Genomic DNA, 13,939 nt, shown 5'->3' with positions numbered 1-13,939 from the left:
AAGCAAAAATAAACGTAAAAACAAATTTAAAAACTTCCCTTGAAACTATATCCCCCCATTCTCATGGCTCTGTCCCTTCTGTAACTAGGCTTTTAATTTCGCGTACTGTTTTCATCTCAAAGCCAGCTTTTGACTTACTGTGACCAAATTTCTAGCTTACCATGCCTCTGAAATTATTCTTGTTTTTACTATGACATTCCCAGCCTGGGATTAAAGGTTGGTAAGAGTGGATATGTTCCTGGCTTCGCTGAATCTATCTGTGGACTCTGGAGGAGTCTACTTAACCTCATGAACCTCTTCTCTAATGCCAGCCCTAGGAATTAACAGATTTAAGGCCAGATTGCAATATTTAATCTATGGAATTGTATTTTCTCTTGGGGTTTTCTGAAAGCAAAGGTGCTTTCAGATAATCCCACTTATTGGTCATATAACAAAGAGTATTTGTAATTTAGCTGAAAAGACTCATTCTTTTTTTTAATGGAAGTACTGTGTCTATCACTGAAGTTAGAAACTCACCTTGGTGTGTAGTCAGGATCTTGCCTGGGACTTCTCCTTTCCATAGCTGCTCAGAGGTGGTTTTCCATATGAATCGAGTGCCCTCGAGCCCATGCTCTGCAACAAGAGAAGTCACTGCAGTTAGAAGGCCTTCCTTGCACTGCACCTGGAGAGTAGCCCCTAATCGCTGCAACTAGACAAACCCGGCACGCAGCAACCAAGACCCAGAATAGTCAAATAAAAAATAAAGCTATAGTTAAAACAGAACACCCCCTAATGTAACCTATTGACTTTGAGAGGTCAGTGTAGGTTCATCAGTTGTAACAAATGAACCACTCTGATGGGGGAGGCAATCCATCTGTGGGAGTAGGGTATATATAAGAACTCTATGTACCTTCTGCTCAATCTTGCCACGAACCTAAAACTGCTCTGAAAAATAAAGTCTGGCCAAAAGGTATGAACTTCTGCTAAAAGATAAATAAGTGCTGGGAATGTATTAAGAAGCACCATGGTGACAATGGTTCGTATAGCTGGGCGGTATTCTTGAAAGTTGCTTAGAGAGTAGATCCTAAAAGTTCTCATCATAAGGAAAAAAAAAGGGGCTTTCTCTTTTTTTGTTCTTGTATCTACATGAGATGAAGGATGTCTAAGCTTATTGTGGTAATCATGTCTCAATACATGTTATTCAACTCATTATGGTGTATACCTTAAACTTACACAGGGCTGTATGTTACTTATATCTCAATAAAACTAGGAGGAAAAATAAAGGCTATTAAAAACAAAGGAAAACCAAGCATCATCTTAGTTCTAGACTCAGACCTAGCAATAAAAGAAATAATATAGGCACTTGTGATTCAGAAGAAAGTCTGTACTATTTCGCCTGGATTCCTCAGGTGTTTCCATGAAGTTTGGAAATCTGATAAAGCTAACGGAAGAGGAGGGTCTGGTGACCCATTAGTGGGATGACAGTTGAACATTTGCATGAGTCCACAGCGGTTTAACTTAGTTACAGTTTTGATTCCTTTCAAGTTCCTGTTAATGCTTGTTCTTATTTTCATAAGAATGTGTGACTTTAGGGTGAGTTGACTAGAATAGTTTTTACTGCAGTAAAGAGTTGTTGTTGGAAGATATGTTGTCTCCGTTATGAGACAAAGAAGCTCTGGGAGTCTAATGTACAGCATGGTGACTGTGTGTTGTGTACTTGAAACTTGTGAAGAGAGTAGATCTTAAGCTTTATCATCACACACATTAAAAAAAAAAAAAGGTAACTATGTCACATATTGGATGTCTGAACCCGATTGTGATCATCGTTCCACAGAGTAGATGTGTCAAATTACCACATTGTCCACTTTAAATATATAACATTTTATTTGTCAATTATACTTCAATAAAGCTGAAAAAACAGTTGTTGAAAACCTACTCGTCTTCCGCCTGTTCGCCTACTTCTTAACACTTCTGACCCCAAAGATGAAATCCAGTTTAAAAAGAAGCAAGAAAAACTGATCCTGGAGATTTCATTTGCAAAGACCTGTCTGTGGTTTGGTACTTCTGGTTGGGACAATACTGAAGAATTTGACACCCCAGAACCTACTTCCTGGAATCAAAATGTTAAAATGGTTTTTATTCTATCTTGAGGGAGGTCCCAAAAATAGAGCTGCTCAAACTTTAATTGTGCCATGTAGCAAGGATTAAAATCACTTGAGGTTTTAATAAAAATGCAGATTCTGATTCAATCAGTCTGAGATAGGGTCTAAAATTCAGCAGTTCTAACAAGCTCCCAAGTGTCAGCTTGGTTTGTCACAGAATTACCTTAGACTGGATGGCTTAAACAACAGACATTTATTTTCTCACAGTTCTTAAGGCTGAAAGTCTGTGAGCAAGGTACTCGTGTGGTCAGATTCTGGTGAGGTCTTTGGTAGAGAGGTCTGTGGTAGTGAGGTCTGGACTCTTCCTCTTCTTATACAGAGAATAATTTCAGGATGGGGCTTCTACCCTCAAGACCTCATCTGAACCCAATTAACTCTAAAAGGCCCCAACTCCAAAACCATCACATTAGGAGTCAGAGTATCAACATGTATCAGTTTTGGGGAGAACACAATTCAGTCCACAGTGCCAGCTGTTGCTGCTGTTGTTCTGTAGAACAAGACCCTAAAAGAAGCTTTGTGTTTCTATGACAGCTTCAGGGGCCCAAATATGCGTTACTTGACACTAAGATACTTGGTCCAGGAGATTTGTTGAGATCTAAATTTCATGAATATAGTAAGAAAGGTCGGGGCTTCCCAGGTGGCCCAGTGGCAGGCAGGATCTGTCTGCCAGTGCAGGAGACATGGATTTGATCATGGGCCCAGGAAGATCCCACATGCTGCCTGGCAACTAAGCCCTCACCACAACTATTGAGCCTACACGTGGCAACTACTGAAGCCCTTGTATTCCAGAACTTATACTTCACAGGAAAAGAAGTCACCCCATCAAGAAGCTCTTGCATTACAACTAGAGAGTAACCCCCGCTGGTTGCAAAGAGAGAAAGCCAGCACACAGCAACGAAGATCCAGCACAGGCAAAAAGAAAATAAAATTTAAAAATAAAAGTTAAAAATTTTTTTAAAAAAATAAATAGCTTGGTAAACTCATTGTTATTTATATTATAGAACTGCACCATCTACATCAAACTGTCATTTTTGGGTTTCTTAAATGACATGTTGTGGTATAGTCTTATGTGTAGAGTTTATGCAAACGAATTCAGTGGACCACATAACTGACCTAGAGAGACATTTATAATGACCTAAAAAGAGCCAAGCTGATTAGACTTTATCACTAGAGGCCATAGAAATTAAAGGAACAGTTTACAATATAAAGTATCTGACCATAAATTTTTGCCAATATGATCAATAGAACAGAGGAAATTCAAGAGTTTTACCAAGTGTGGAGAGGCTCAGATAAGCTTCCTTAATGTATTAGTACTTCACTGCTATATTAATTGCTATGGTGTAGTCCCCTTTGGGCTTCCCAGGTGGCTCAGTGGTAATGATTCTACCTGTTAGTGCGGGAGATGCAGGAGTTTCTGGTTCAATCCCTGGGTTGGGAAGATTCCCTGGAGGAGGAAATGGCAGCCCACTCCACATTCTTGCATGGAAAATTCCATGACAGAGGAGCCTGGCTGGCTACAGTCCATGGGGTCACAAAGAGTCAGACATAACCAAGCACTCACACACAAATCACAGCCTTCTTCATGGGTCACAGCCTTGTTGTTGTGAAGGGGCTTGCATAACTCAACAAAGCTATGAGCCATGCCACCCAAGCTGGACGAGTCATAGTGAACAGTTCTGACAAAACGTGGTCCACTAGACAGGGAAACAGAAAACCACTCCAGTATTCTTGCTTATAGAACCTGATGAACCATATGAAAAGGCAAAAAATAAGACACTGGAAGATGAGCCCCCCCACAGGTCAGAAGGTATGCAACATGCTACTGGGGAAGAACGGAGGGCAATTACTAATAAATCCAGGAAGAATGAATTGGCTGGGGCAAAATGGAAACATTGCTCAGTTGTAGATGTGTCTGGTGGTGAAAGTAAACTCCAATGCTGTAAAAAATGATATTGCATAGGAACCTGGAATGTTAGGTCCATGAATCAAGGTAAATTTGATGTGGTCAAGTAGGAGATGGGAAGAGTGAACATCAACATCTTAGGAATCAGTGAACTAAAATGGACAGGAGTGGGAGAATTTAGTTCAGATGACCATTATATCTACTATCGTGGGCAAGAATCCCATAGAAGAAATGGAGTAGCCCATATAGTCAACAGAAGGGTCCAAAATGCAGAACTTGGGTACAGTCTAAAAAAACAACAGAATGATCTCTTTTCTTTTCCAAGGCAGACCATTCAATATCACAGTAATCCAAGTATATGTCCAACCACTAATGCTGAAGAAGCTGACGTTGACTGGTTCTATGAAGACCTACAGGACCTTCTAAAACTAACACCAAAAAATGATGTCCTTTCATTATAGGGGATTGGAATGCAAAAGTAGAAAGTCAAGGGATACACAGAGTAACAGGCAAGTTTGACTCTGGAGTACAAAATGAAACAGGGCAAAGGCTAACAGAGTTCTGTCAAGAGAGCACACTGGTCATAGCACTCACCCTCTTCCAACAACCCAAGAGACTCTACATATGGACATCACCAGATGGTCAAGGGATTTGATCTGGTAGACAGAATGCCTGAAGAACTATGGACAGAGTTTCAAAACACTGTACAGGAGGCAGTGACCAAAACCATCTCAAAGAAAAAGAAATTTGCTCACACACCGAGTGCAGTGCATGCAGTGAGAAATTTGCGTCTCAAGAAGGCAAAGTGGTTGTCTGAGGAGGCTTTACCAAGAGCTGAGAAAAGATGCAAAAGGCAAGGGACAAAGGGAAAGATATATCCAACTGAATGTAGAGTTCCAGGGAATAGTAAGGAGAGATAAGAAAACCTTCTTCAATGGCCAATGCAAAGAAATAGAGGAAAGCAATAGGATGGGAAAGACAAGACAAGAAAATTGGGGATATCAAGGGAACATTTCATGTAAGGAAGGACACAATAAAGGACAGAAATGGTAAGGACCTAAGCAGAAGCAGGAGAGATTAAGAAGAGGTAGCAAGAATACACAGAACTACACTAAAAAGGTCTTTAATGACCTGGATAACCATGATGGTGTGGTCATTCACTGAGAGCCGGACATTATGGAGTGTGAAGTCAGGTGGGCCTTAGGAAGAATTACTATTAACAAAGCTAGTGGAGGTGACAGAATTCCAGCTGAGTTATTTAAAAATCCTAACAGTTAAAGTGCTGCACTCAGTGTGTGAGCAAATTTGGAAAACTCAGCAGTGGCTACAGGACTGCTGCTGCTGTTGCTTCATTCATGTCTGACTCTCTGCGACCCCATAGACTGCAGCCCACCAGGCTCCCCCGTCCCTGGGATTCTCCAGGCAAGAAACTGGAGTGGGTTGCCATTTCCTTCTCCAATGCATGAAAGGGAAAAGGGGAAGTGAAGTCGCTCAGTCATGTCCGACTCTTAGCGACTCTATGGATTGCAGTCTTCTAGACTCCTCCATCCATGGGATTTTCCAGGCGAGAGTACTGGAGTGGGTCGCCAGTGCCTTCTCTGACTAGAAAGGGTCAATTTTCATTCCAATCCCAAAGAAGCAAGTAAGGAAGGAAGTGTTAGTCTCTCAGTTGTGTCTGACTCTCTGTGATCCCATGGACTGTAGCCTGCCAGGCTTCTCTGTCCATGGAATTCTCCAGGCAAGAATACTGGAGTGGGATTCCCTTCTCCAGGGGATCTTCCCAACCCAGGGATCTAACCCAGATCTCCCACATTGCAGGCAGATTCTTTACTGTCTGAGCTACAAGGAGGAACCATGCCAAAGAATGTTCAAATTACTATACAACTGTGCTCATTTCACATGCTACCAAGGTAATGCTCAAAATCCTTCAAGCTAGACTTAAGTAGTATGTGAACCAAGAATTTCCAGATTACAAGCTGGATTTCAAAGAGGCAGAGGAACCAGAGATCAGATTGCTAACATTCACCGAATCATGGAGAAAGCAAGGGAGTTTCAGAAAAACATCTACTTGTGCCTCGCTGACTAGCTAAAGCCTTTGACTGTGTTGTTCAGTCACTCAGTTGTGTCTAGCTCTTTGTGACCCCATGAACTGCAGCACACCAGCCTTCCCTGCCCTTCACCATCTCCCAGATCTTGCTCAAACTCATGTCCATTGAGTCAGTGATGCCATCCAACTGTCTCCTCCTCTGTTGTCCCCTTCTCTTCCTGCCTTCAATCTTTCCTAGCATCAGGGTATTTTCAGAGTCAGCTCTTTGCATCAGGTGGCCAAAGTATTGGAGCTTCAGTTTCAGCATCAGTTCTTCTAATGAATATTCAAGATTGATTTCTTTTAGGATTAGATGGTTTGATCCCCTTGCAATCCAAGGGACTCTCAAGAGTCTTCTCCAACACCACAGTTCAAAAGCATCAATTTTTCAGTGCTCAACCTTCCTTATGGTCCAACTTTCACATTCATACATGACTACTGGAAAAAAAATAGCTTTGACTATAAACCAGACCTTTGTTGGCAAAGTAATATCTCTGCTTTTTAATATGTTCTCTAGATTTGTCATAACTTTTCTTCCAAGGAGCAACTGTCCTTTAATTTTATGGCTTCAGTCACCATCTGTAGTGATTTTGGAGCCCAAGAAAATAAAGTCTGTCAGTGTTTCTATTGTTTCCCCAGCTATTTGCCATGAAGTGATGGGACCAGATGCCATGATCTGCATTTCTTGTGGATCACAACAAACTGTGGAAAATTCTTAAAGAGATGGGAGTATTAGACCACTTTACCTGTCTCCTGAGAAGCCTGTATGTGAGTCAAGAAGAAACAGGACATGGAACAACAGACTGATTCAAAACTGGTAAAGGAGTACATCAAGGCTGTATATTGTCACCCTGCTTATTTAACTTAAAGGCAGAGTATATCATGTGAAATGCTGAGGTGGATGAATCACAACGTGGAATCAAGATTCAGTTCAGTTCAGTTCAGTTGCTCAGTCATGTCTGACTCTTTGCAACCCCATGAATTGCAGCACGTCAGGCCTCCCTGTCCATCACCAACTCCTGGAGTTCACCCAAACCCACGTCCATCGAGTCGGTGATGCCATCTCATCTTCTGTTGTCCCCTTCTCCTCCTGCCCCCAAACCCTCCCATCATCAGACTCTTTTCCAGTGAGTCAACTCTTCAAATGAGGTGGGCAAAGTAATGGAGTTTCAGCTTTAGCATCATTCCTTCCAAAGAACACCCAGGACTGATCTCCTTTAGAATGGACTGGTTGGACCTCCTTGCAGTCGAAGGGACTCTCAAGAGTCTTCTCCAACACCACAGTTCAAAAGCATTAATTCTTTGGCGCTCAGCTTTCTTCACAGTCCCACTCTCACATCCATACATGACCACTGGAAAAACCATAGCCTTGACTAGATGGACCTTTGCTGGCAAAGTAATGTTTCTGCTTTTGAATATGCTATCTAAGTTGGTCATAACTTTTCTTCCAAGGAGTAAGCGTCTTTTAATTTCATGGCTGCAATCATCATCTGCAGTGATTTTGGAGCCCCCCGAAAATAGTCTGACACTGTTTCCACAGTTTCCCCATCTATTTGCCATAAAGTGATGGGACCAGATGCCATGGTCTTAGTTTTCTGAATGTTGAGCTTTAAGCCAACTTTTTCACTCTCCTCTTTCACCTTCATCAAGAGGCTTTTGAGTTCCTCTTCACTTTCTGCCATAAGGCTGGTGTCATCTGCATATCTGAGCTTATTGATATTTCTCCCGGCAATCTTAGTTCCAGCTTGTGCTTCTTCCAGTCCAGCGTTTCTCATGATGTACTCTGCATAGAAGTTCAATAAGCAGGGTGACAATATACAGCCTTGATCTACTCCTTTTCCTATTTGGAACCAGTCTGTTGTTCCATGTCCAGTTCTAAAAGGCAGGTCAGGTGGTCTGGTATTCCCATCTATTTCAGAATTTTCCACAGTTTATTGTGATCCACACAGTCAAAGGCTTTGGGATCCTCAATAAAGCAGAAATAGATGTTTTCCTGGTATTCTCTTGCTTTTTTGATGATCCAGCAGATGTTGGCAATTTGATCTCTGTTCTTCTGTCTTTTCTAAAACCAACTTGAACGTCTGGAAGTTCACAGTTCACATATTGTTGAAGCCTGGCTTGGAGAATTTTGAGCATTACTTTACTAGTGTGTGAGATGAGTGCAATTGTGTTGTAGTTTGAACATTCTTTGGCATTGCCTTTCTTTAGGATTGGAATGAAAACTGATCTTTTCCAGTTGATTCTCTAGGAATCAAGATTACCTGGAGAAATATCAACAACCTCAGAAATGCAGATGATACTGCTTTAATGGCAGAAAGTGAAGAGGAACTAAAGAGCTTCTTGATGAAGGTTTAAGAGGAGAGTGAAAAAGTCAGCTTGAAACTCAATATTTAAAAAAACCCAGCTAAGGTCATGTCATCTGGTTCCATCATTTCATGGGAAATAGAAGGGGGAAAAGAGGAAGCAGTGCCAGATTTTATTTTCTTGGGCCCCAAAATCATTGCATATGGTGACTGCAGCCTTGAAATTAAAAGGCACTTGCTCCTTGGAAGGAAAGCTATGACAAACCAAAGACAGCATATTCAAAAGCAGAGATATCAGGGCTTCCTTGGTGGCTCAGTGGTAAAGAATCGGCCTGCCAGTGTAGAAGACATGAGTTTGATCCCTGATCCAGGAAGATTCCACATGCCATGGAGCAACTAAGCCCATACACCACAACTATTGAACTTGTGTTCTAGAGCCCCTGAGCCACAACTACTGCACTTATGTGCCACAACTTCTGAAGCCTGCAGTGAGCAGCCTGTGCACTGCACAACTTCTCACGACTGCTAGAGAGTAGTCCCTGCTTGCTGCAACTAGAGGAAAGCCCAAGCATCAGCAAAGACCCGGCACAGCCAAAACTTACTAGCTAATTAAATGGGGCTTCCCTGGTGGCTCAGAGGTTAAAGTGCCTGCCTGCAATGCAGGAAACCTGGGTTTGATCCCTGGGTAGGGAAGATCCCCTGGAGAAGGAAATGGCAACCCACTCCAGTATTCTTGCCTGGAGAATCCCATGGATGGAGGAGCCTGGTGGGCTACAGTCCATGGGGTCACAAAGAGTCGGATACGACTAACTAACTATATTTATATACGATATCACCATAGTTTGGTCTCAGGTCAAACAACAGGGAGGGAACACAGCCCCACCCTTCAACAAAAAATTAGATTAAAGATTTACTGAGCATGGCCCTGTCCATCAGAACAAGACCCATTTTCTCCCACAGTCAGTCTCTCCCATCAGGAAGCTTCCACAAGCCTCTTATCCTTATCCATCAGAGGGCAGACAGAATGAAAACCACAATCCCAGAAAACTAATCAAACTGATTACATGGACCACAGCCTTGTCTAACTCAATGAAACTATGAGCCATGCTATGTAGGATCACTCAAGATGGTTGGGTCATGGTGGAGAGTTCTGACAAAATGTGGTCCATTGGAGAAGGGAATGGCAAACCACTTCAGTATTCTTGCCTTGAGATGCCCATGAACAGTATGAAAAGGCAAAAAGATTTGACACTGAAAGATGGACTCTCCAGGTCAGTGAGTGCCCAATATGCTACTGGAGATCAGTGGAGAAATAACTCCAGAAAGAATAAAGAGACAGAGCCAAAGCAAAAACAGTGCATAGTTGTGCATGTGACTGGTGATGGAAGTAAAGTCCGATGCTGTAAAGAACAATATTGCATAGGAACCTGGAATGTTAGGTCCATGAATCAAGGTAAATTGGAAGTGGTCGAACAGGAGATGGCAAGAGTGAACATCAACATTTTATGAATCAGTGAACTAAAATGGACTGGAATGGGCACATTTAACTCAGATGACCATTATATCTAATATTATAGGCAAGAATCTCTTAAAAAAGGAAAAGTCCTCATAGTCAACAAAAGAGTCCAAAATGCAGTTCTTGGATACAATCTCCAAAATGACAGAAAGATCGCTGTTCGTTTCCAAGGTAAACCATTATATATCACAGTAATCCAAGTCTATGCCCTGACCAGTATGCTAAAAAAGCTGAAGTTGAATGGTTCTATGAAGACCTTCTAGAACTAACACCCCCAAAAGATGTCTTTTTCATTATAGGGGACTGGGATGCAAAAGTAGGAAGTCAAGAGATACCTGGAGTAACAGATAAATCTGGCCTTGGAGTACAAAATGAAGCAGGGCAAAGGTCTACAGAGTTCTGCCAAGAGAACGCACTGGTCATAACAAACACCCTCTTCCAACAATACAAGAGAAGATTCTACACATGGACATCACCAGATGGTCAATACTGAAATCAGATTGATTATATTCTTTGTAGCCAAAGATGAAGAAGCTCTATACAGTCAGCAAAAACAAGACTGGGAGCTGACTGTGGCTCAGATCATGAACTCCTTATTGCAAAATTCAGGCTTAAATAGAAGAAAGTAGGGAAAAACACTAGACCATTCAGGTATGACCTAAATCAAATCCCTTACTATTATACAGTGAAAGTGAGAAATCGATTCAAGGGATTAGATCTGATAGGCAGAGTGCCTGAAGATCTATGGATGGAGGTTCATGACATGGTACAGGAGGCAGGGATCAAGACCATCTCCAGGAAAAATAAATGCAAAAAGGCAAAATAGTTGTGTGAGGAAGACTTACAAATAGCTGAGAAAAGAAGAGAAGTGAAAGGCCAAGGAGAAAAGAAAAGACAGATCCATTTGAATGCAGAGTTCCAAAGAATAGCAAGGAGACATAAGAAAGACTTTCTCAGTGACCAATGCAAAGAAATAGGAGAAAACTATTGTATGGGGAAGACTGGAGATCTCTTCAAGAAAATTAGAGATACCAAGGGAATATTTCATGCAAAGAAGGGCACAATAAAGGACAGAAATGAGATGGACCTAACAGAAGCAGAAGATATTAAGAAAAGGTGGCAAGAATACACAGAAGAACTGTACAAAAAAGATCTTCATGACCCAGATAACTACAATGGTGTGATCACTCACCTAGAGCCAGACATCCTGGAATGTGAAGTCAAATGGGCCTTAGGAAGCATCACTATGAACAAAGCTAGTGGAGGTGATGGAATTCCAGCTGAGTTATTTCAAAACCTAAAAGATGATGCTGTGAAAGTGCTGCACTCAACATTCCAGCAAATTTGGAAAACTCAGCAGTGGCCACAGGACTGGAAAAGGTCAGTTTTCATTCCAATCCCAAAGAAAGGCAATGCCAAAAAATACTCAAACTACCACACAATTGCACTTATCTCACACGCTAGTAAAGTCATGCTCAAAATTCTCCAAGCCAGGCTTCAGCAATATGTGAACTGTGACCTTCCAGATGTTCAGGTTGGTTTTAGAAAAGGCAGAGGAACCAGAAATCAAATTGCCAACATCTGCTGGATCATTGAAAAAGCAAGAGAATACCAGGAAAACATCTATTTCTGCTTCATTGACTATGCCAAAGCCTTTGACTGTGTGGATCACAACAAACTGGAAAATTCTGAAGGAGATGGGAATACCAGACCACCTGACCTGCCTCTTGAGAAACATATATGCAGGTCAGGAAGCAACAGTTAGAACTGGACATGGAACAACAGACTGGTTCCAAATAGGAAAAGGAGTACATCAAGGCTGTATATTGTCACCCCACTTATTGAACTTCTATGCAGAGTACATCATGAGAAACACTGGGCTGGAAGAAGCACAGCTGGAATCAAGATTGCCAGGAGAAATATCAATAACCTCAGATATGCAGATGACACCACCGTTATGGCAGAAAGTGAAGAGGAGCTAAAAAGCCTCTTGATGAAAGTGCAAGAGGAGAGTGAAAAAGTTGGCTTAAAGCTCAACATTCAGAAAACGAAGATCATGGCATCTGGTCCCATCACTTCATGGCAAATAGATGGGGAAACTGTGGAAACAGTGTCAGACTTTATTTTGGGGGGCTCCAAAATCACTGCAGATGGTGACTGCAGCCATGAAATTAAAAGAGGCTTACTCCTTGGAAGAAAAGTTATGACCAACCTAGATAGCATATTCAAAAGCAGAAACATTACTTTGCAAACAAGGGTCCATCTAATCAAGGCTATTTCCTGTGGTCATGTATGGATGTGAGAGTGGGACTGTGAAGAAAGCTGAGCGCCAAAGAATTAATGCTTTTGAACTGTGGTGTTGGAGAAGACTCTTGAGAGTCCCTTCGACTGCAAGGAGGTCCAACCAGTCCATTCTGAAGGAGATCAGTCCTGGGTGTTCATTGGAGGGAATGATGCTGAAGCTGAAACTCCATTACTTTGGCCACCTCATTTGAAGAGTTGACTCATTGAAAAAGACTCTGATGCTTGGAAGGATTGAGGGCAGGAGGAGAAGGGGACGACAGAAGATGAGATGGCTGGATGGCATCACCGACTTGATGGACATGAGTTTGGGAGAACTCCGGGAGTTGATGATGGACAGGGAGGCCTGGCGTGCCACAATTCATGGGGTCGTAAGATTCGGCCATGGCTGAGTGACTGAACTGAACTGAACATGTGTATAGAATGAAAGTAAACTACCACCGTATATCAAGAATTGAATATACCAATAAATGCCTTCTCAAGTTTCTTTATGAAACTCATTGCAATTTCTTTGAAGTCTTTGAGATCATAATGATCTTGTGGTTGATGCTATGGAAGCTTCTTTATGTGTCCAGTTTTTTCCACTTATTTAGTCACTCAACAAATATTTGTTGAGTATCTTCTCTGTGTCAAGAACTATGCTAGGTATTGCTGATATGGCAATGACTACTACAGATGTGGTGTTTGTTCACAGATATTGATAACAAAATAGTGAATGTAATGAATGTAATGAAGGAGTAGCGGGACCTTATAATAGGAAGCTAACCAAGAGGAGCCAACTTGGAAGGTTTCCTTTGATAAAAATGTCATTTTAGCTCCATGGAAAAACTTCTGCTTGAAAACAAGGGACACAAAAGCTTTTTGACCAGGAAGAGCCTCTCTGTCTCTTCAATAAGGAAACTGCATCCAAATAATTGCTAAAAAGGGAGTGTTAAAATCATGGGACTTTAGGATGTTGTCCATAGGTTTCCTTGAGAAATGAGGGAGTTACTTTATTCAGGTGAGCAACAGTAACTAAAATAAAAGTTTTAAACAAATAAATCTTTTGTTTTAAGAATAAAGAAGAGAGAGGGAAAGAAGAGAATCAGTTCAGTTCAGTTCAGTTCAGTTGCTCAGTTGTCTTTGAGACCCCATGAATCACAGCAGGCCAGGCCTCCCTGTCCATCACCAACGCCTGGAGTTTGCCCAGACTCACGTCCATCGAGTCAGTGATGCCAACCAGCCATCTCACTCTCTGTCATCCCCTTCTCCTCTTGCCCCCAATCCCTCCCAGCATCAGAGTCTTTTCCAATGAGTCAACTCTTTGCATGAGGTGGCCTAAGTAATGCAGTTTCAGCTTTAGCATCAGTCCTTCCAATGAACACCCAGGACTGATCTCCTTCAGAATGGACTGGTTGGACCTCCTTGCAGTCCAAGGGACTCTCAAGAGTCTTCTCCAACCCACAGTTCAAAAGCATCAATTCTTTGGCGCTCAGCTTTCTTCACAGTCCCACTCTCACATCCATACATGACCACTGGAAAAACCATAGCCTTGACTAGATGGACCTTTGTTGACAAAGTAATGTCTCTGCTTTTGAATATGCTATCTAGGTTGGTCATAACTTTTCTTCCAAGGAGTAAGCGTCTTTTAATTTCATGGTTGCAGTCACCATCTGCAGTGATTTTGGAGCCCCCCAAAATAAAGTCTGA

Source organism: Oryx dammah, unplaced genomic scaffold (assembly GCF_014754425.2).
Source record: "Oryx dammah isolate SB20612 unplaced genomic scaffold, SCBI_Odam_1.1 HiC_scaffold_28, whole genome shotgun sequence".
NCBI lineage: Eukaryota > Metazoa > Chordata > Mammalia > Artiodactyla > Bovidae > Oryx > Oryx dammah.
The sequence above is the reverse complement of the archived record's forward strand: the minus strand, read 5'-3'. Positions refer to the sequence as shown.